The sequence below is a fragment of the Belonocnema kinseyi genome, chromosome 10, assembly GCF_010883055.1.
Source record: "Belonocnema kinseyi isolate 2016_QV_RU_SX_M_011 chromosome 10, B_treatae_v1, whole genome shotgun sequence".
Lineage (NCBI taxonomy): Eukaryota > Metazoa > Arthropoda > Insecta > Hymenoptera > Cynipidae > Belonocnema > Belonocnema kinseyi.
The window spans coordinates 104,069,058-104,075,293 of record NC_046666.1 but is presented as its reverse complement, the minus strand read 5'-3'; the positions used below and the strand labels follow the sequence as shown (position 1 = coordinate 104,075,293).

The 6,236-nt window shown below is 33.0% G+C and overlaps 1 protein-coding gene across 1 annotated transcript in view; it reads left to right on the top strand.

Moving 5' to 3' along the window:
- LOC117181301 (zinc finger and BTB domain-containing protein 7C-like) overlaps positions 1 to 6,236 on the top strand; it is an 8,313-nt gene that overhangs the window by 569 nt on the left and 1,508 nt on the right. The window lies entirely within an intron of this gene.

Genomic DNA, 6,236 nt, shown 5'->3' with positions numbered 1-6,236 from the left:
TTAATTTCGAGAGAAGCCCGACAAATAGAAAAGTATATCAATCAACAGTAAATAATCAAAAGTGCAAATATTGCATTATTTTTCGAGTGTTTTGGTAGAAAATAACACTTTTTACCGAAATCTACGGAACGATAAATTGATTAATAATCACTTTAATTTTATTGATATTAAAACCGTAGTTTCGAATATAATTTAATTGCGAGCTAAGCCCACCAAATAGAAAAGTATATCAATCAACATTAAATAAACAAAAGTGCAAATTTTGCATTATTTTTCGAGTGTTTTGGTAGAAAAAAACACTTTTTTACCGAAATCTACGGAAAGATAAATTGATTAATAATCACTTTTATTTTATTGATATTGAAACTGTAGTTTCTATTATAATTTAATTTCGAGAAAAGCTCGCCAAATAGAAAAGTATGTCAATCAACATTAAATAAACAAAAGTGCAAATTTTGCATTATTTTTCGAGTGTTTTGGTAGAAGAAAACACTTTTTTACCGAAATCTACGGAAAGATAAATTGATTAATAATCACTTCTATTTTATTTAAATACTAAAAGTGTAATTTCGGATATAATTTGATTTCGAAAGAAGCCCGCCTTATCAATATATGTAGCAGTAACCATTAAATAATCGAAATTTCAATTTTTGCATTGTTTTTCAAAAGGTTTGGTAGAAAGAAAACCTTTCTGAAAGAATCTCACATTATTTGATCTGGAATAAATGGGTTCATAAGCAAGGGCTTCGTCTCGATCTGAGGTATACGTAGGTATAAGTTCTCCAATGTTATCGACATTGCAGTTTTCGCAAGGATAGTCTCAAGTCAAGAATAGATCAGTAGTGACCAGTGGCGGTAAAGCCGGGAACTAAAAAACCGGTTTTCCGCAGAATTTTTCCTGGTTTATTTTACTTTGTTTTCAGCAAAACCCTGTTTAAATTAATGAATAATTTAATCTTTTTTTATGAATATTATGTTTTTTAGTACTTTCCGCATGGCGGGCTTCTCCCATTTTTAACATCCAAAATTTTCGGAATTCGATAATCTCAGATTTTGTTAATAAAAATTTTTGAAAATGAAAAAAATTAATTTTGAAGAGAAGCCCGCAGTAGATTTCGATATACTTTTAATAGTGCAAAAAACAAAATTTGAATTAATGCATTATTTTGCGAGTGGTTTTGCTGAATCTATTTGGAGGAAGTTACCGTTTCACCTTAACGTCAATGAATCATCCATGATGACGGCCAGTCTTTGACTGGCTTGAAATCATCAGCCTCTACATTTATCTAGATTACATATACTTTGAGATTTCAATTGATTGCTTAAAAATTTAAGGCATAAATGTCCACATACAAATGTATCAATGGCACACAGTTTGGTGATCCATTACGCATAAAAACACCTCTAAAATGTTTAATTTCTAAAGATTTTGCGAATTTAAGTAAATTTGCATCGGTCAATGCTCGGTGAGGTAGCGTCACTTTAAGTTTTTTGATTTTCGCTTAAGTCCCCCTCCTTGATTATATGGTTTTAGATAAAGTCCTAATCCTCCTGTATATGGTTTCAAATAACCTTTCCCCACAGCAATGGCTTCCATCGCTTCATTATGACGTTTTCTTTCTTCAAGCTTTCGTTTTGCATCGTTTGAATCATTAACAGCTTTAGCTATTCCCGCAGCTCCACCAGCTAGCGCATCAGTATCACTTAGACCGGCAAAGATGGGTATAAGAAAGGGTAGAAAGCCACCCAATTTCTTTGTAACTGGTAAAATTCGAGGTTTCTTTACATTTTTTTTCCGCCAGTCTTTTTTACAGTTGCACGTGCATCTCTGAGAGCAGATTTGATAACAGTTTGTGCATAATTACCTGGTATCATTGCTTTTTCAGCTGCTGTAACTATTTTTTTGAGGGTGGTGGTAGACCTTTTATTTTTGAGACCCATACCAAATTTTGATTTAATTTTCATTGCATTAGTGATTCCCCAAGCAGCGGCCTTTGCACCCAAGCCTGCATCCTGAGCAAGGATAAGTTTCCAAGCTTTTTCAGCTAGTACACTGTCAGCTGAGTTTCTAGCCTCTATATTTTCTCTATTTTGTGAGTCGGATATATTGTGCCCCTTACAAGCAGAATCAAGAGGATTGATTCCAGGATCACCTCGCGCAATTCATTTTCCCAATTTCGTGCCTAGTCCACAGTACTGGTATCCAGGAATATGTAACTCTACGGGAAGATGATTAATAATTTTATTCAATAGACCTTTGCCACGTCTTGCCTCTTTTGAGAATCGCTAACGACTGACTGTAGGTCTGTTACCGTGAACGATCATATCTGTTTGAGAGATACTTTCAGACTAAAGACTGAACCTGCATAAACCTGACATTTATAGTATTTCACTTAGTCATAGTCAAGATGCAGTTTTAATCACAACCTATAAAGCTACCTATCGATAATTTCGATTCGCTTATACAACATGAAAAAAAAAAAGAAAAACGGCATGGACATCTGTTACCAAGCAGTATACGAGCAATATTTTGTGGACCTTCCAACTGTGGAAAGAGATATGCTTTGTTGGCTCTGTTAATATACCCAAATGGATTGACATTTGAAAATGTTTATGTTTACTCTAAATCTTTAAATAAACCAAAATACAATTTTTTAGAAAAAGTTCTGAACTCAGTAGGTGGTCTTGAGTATTATCCTTTTTATGAGCATGATGATGTTGTAATACAAAATGAAGCTAATTCAAATTCAGTGTTTGTATTTGATGATGTAGCTTGTGAAAAGCAAAATAATATAAAAGCATTTTTTTTCAATGGGTAGGCACAAGGATGTTGACTGTTTCTATTTGAGTCAGACATATGCTTGTATTCCGAAACATCTTATACGTGATAATGTTAATTTGCTTGTATTGTTTAAACAAGATGAGATGAATCAGAAGCATATATATAATGATCACGTGAATAGTGACATGCCTTATTCACAATTTAAAAAGGTATGTTTAGCTTGCTGGTATGATGATAAGAATGGATTTGTTGTAGTTGATAAGGATAGAAATCTGAATCAAGGAAGATATAGAAAAGGTTTTGACTGTTTTGTTAATCTGGAAAAGCAATAAATATGAATGTAATGACTACATAGAGACAGTTACACTTTGAACACTGCGGTATTAACATGTGTACACGGGAGGAGGGCTTTCATTAGCAAAAACATATTTTGCATGAAATTGCTAAAGCTAGTGGAGCGATTCGACGAAAGCATAGATTACTTAAGTTGGGTAAAGAAACAGTTGATCAGACATTAAATGATAACTTTAAGCCCATCATTACACCACTTGAGAAAATAATTAATGGTTGTAAAACTGTTAAAAGAATTGATCCAATCGGAAATGGAGGCAAGAATAAAATGAATTCAAGAGTGAATCTGAAAAAGAATTTCAGCAAGAGTTTCAAAATGATGGTGTAGAGCAAAATGATCAAGGTGATGATGAAACTTCATTCTTGTCAGCATACGATTCTGAGGCTTCAGAGGATTTAGAAACACCAGTTTCCTTTCCATCAAATTATATAGAAATTGATTATATTAAAAAGTTGGGGGAGAGAAGGAGAGATATAGACAATGTTTATGGTGTGCGAAAATTATCGAAAGACAAACTAATGATTAGAGATTCTTCGATAAGTTTCAATAAAAATCTCATTAATATAGGCACTGTAAGCTATCCAAAGACTGTGGGTTTGCTTGAACGTTTGTTTAAAAAGATACCAAATAGTACTGTTATAAATAATGAAGACCTTGAAAATTTTGCAATTTTAACAAATTTACATCGAAAACATTATAGAGTTGATGAGGATTTTCGTGATAATAAATCTTTCAAATATACAAATTTTATAAAAAAAAACGAATTCCTCTTTCACCTTTGAAAACTAGCAATAAACAAATTGAAAAGCGCTCTTTAATGGGTAACGATTTAATTTCAAAATATACGGTTGGTACAGAGGCTAATAAATTAGACTACATTTATTGGGATGATCCAAACGAATTAGTTGATAGATTGCGTTTACTGTTAGCATCTTAAGCACCTGGAAATCCAAGTCACACAAATGAAATTATGTCAATTATTGAAGAATTACGAGAGGCTGGAATTACTTATTAATCAATTTTTTTAATTAGTTTATCAATTTATTATTGATAATTAATATTTATTAATCAATTTGACGATATTTTGGTCAGTTGCAAAATGAGTATCGATGTGTTCGGACGTCATATTAAGCGAGCTAAGATGGCAAGTCGAGGTCCACCAGGAGTTGAATTCAAGTTCACCACCGATGGGCATTATGATATCGGAAAGAAAAAGCTGTGTAATGTAGCCGATGCAAAAGATTTAGATGATGCAGTAAATTTAAATATGATGCAATATGTATTACAGAAAGAAATTCAGAGTTTGCATGATGTCATAGCTTCCTTGCGAACTGAAGTTGCTCAGAATAACATGATGATTGATACTCTAGAAACTTCCTCATATAAAAGTTTAAATACGAGAAGAAACATACGTCGACACTTTGATATCCGTGGCATCGATGAGACTTGGCAAGCGGATCTTGTTGAAATGCAACCTTATACAAAAGAAAACAAAGGATACAAGTACATTTTGACTGTCATTGATATATTTTTCAAATTTACTTGGGCTATTCCCGCTAAATCCAAGAAGGGTGAAGATGTAGCTACAGCTATGGAATCTGCACTTGACAAAGAATGCATACCGAAAAATTTACATGTTGATAGAGGCAAAGTATTTTACAACTTACATTTTGAAAATCCTATGAAGCGATACAAGATAAATTTGTACTCGACGTTTAGCAATTTAAAGACATTCATTTGTGAGCAATTTAATCGTACTTTAAAGAATAAAATGAGCGATTTAATCGTACTTTAAAGAATAGAATGAGCAATTTAATCGCACTTTAAAGAATAAAATGTGGATGCAATTTAGCTTACAAGGGAATTACAAATGGATAGATATTTTGAAAGATTTAGTTTCATCTTACAACCATACTAGGCATCAGCCCGTGCAGAAATTTTAGTGGGGCGCCGGTCGGGCCCCGATCGGGAAAAATGTGGCCCCGATAGGGCAATCTGTCTAGCGCCAGACCGGAAATGAAACGCCCTGCTCGATAGGGCCCCGATCTGGGCCGAAAAATGGGGGCCTGATCTGGCCCAGGTCTGGGTCCTTTAAATTTTTTATTTTTATCAATAGCAAAATATATAGATTTTTTTAAATAACAATAAATAGTTGGCTTAAAAATTGCATTTCATTTCATTAATGCATGATTTTTTACGAATACATATAAACGAGAACTGGATATGCGATAATTTCACTGAGTTCGATGCTAGTGTTGCGCTTGGTCTGAGTTTTCTGCCTCCGTCCCAGTCCTTAACATTACTCAAAACAGTGCTGATGTCAGAAATAACTTCCTCCTCTGAACATTTATATTTCTCTGCAAGTACATCTGAAATTTTTTTTTATTTAGTTGAAAAAGAAGAAAAAATCGTTCATTGAATAAAAATTTCACAAATTCTATTGATTTACTTACCGATAATGCATTTGCACATGTGGTATTCTTTAAAAACTAGTTTTGTTGCGACTCTTTTTACAGCTGTGAACTGGCTGTTTACATTTTTGGAGAAATATTTCTTAAAAATATTGTTAAATGTCTTGCGCATGATTTTTTTATCAAAAGATAATGCCAGTGAACCTTTCTATAATTTCAAAAAAGAAAAATACATCTCGCTGTTGAAAAATTATTTTCATGTAAAGTAAAACTAATTGTAGCATAAAAAAGAAAACTTACGAATTCTTTGCAACACTTTTCATCCGTTGCTAATCGATTGTCAAAGTCTGCAAATTCCTGCAATATATTAAATGGCAATGTCAAACTGTATTCTTCTGCAAATGATTTCTTTGGGACGTAGTTTGTACAGGAGACAGCCTCGAACATATTCATCAGAGAGACTTGATTAGCCTGTACTTCTCTAATTTCAGCCCTCAAACCCCTAATTTCCCTTATCAGCAAGTCATCTAAATAAAAAAATAAAAAAAATCATGGTTAGAAAAATTATATTTCATGTAGTAATTTTGGAAAATAAAAAAATAACTGTATCCTTACATTTTTTATCAGCGTTATCCGAAGATTTATTTTCGGCTACTAATTTCATTTTTGGTCGATTTTTTGCTGGAAAACC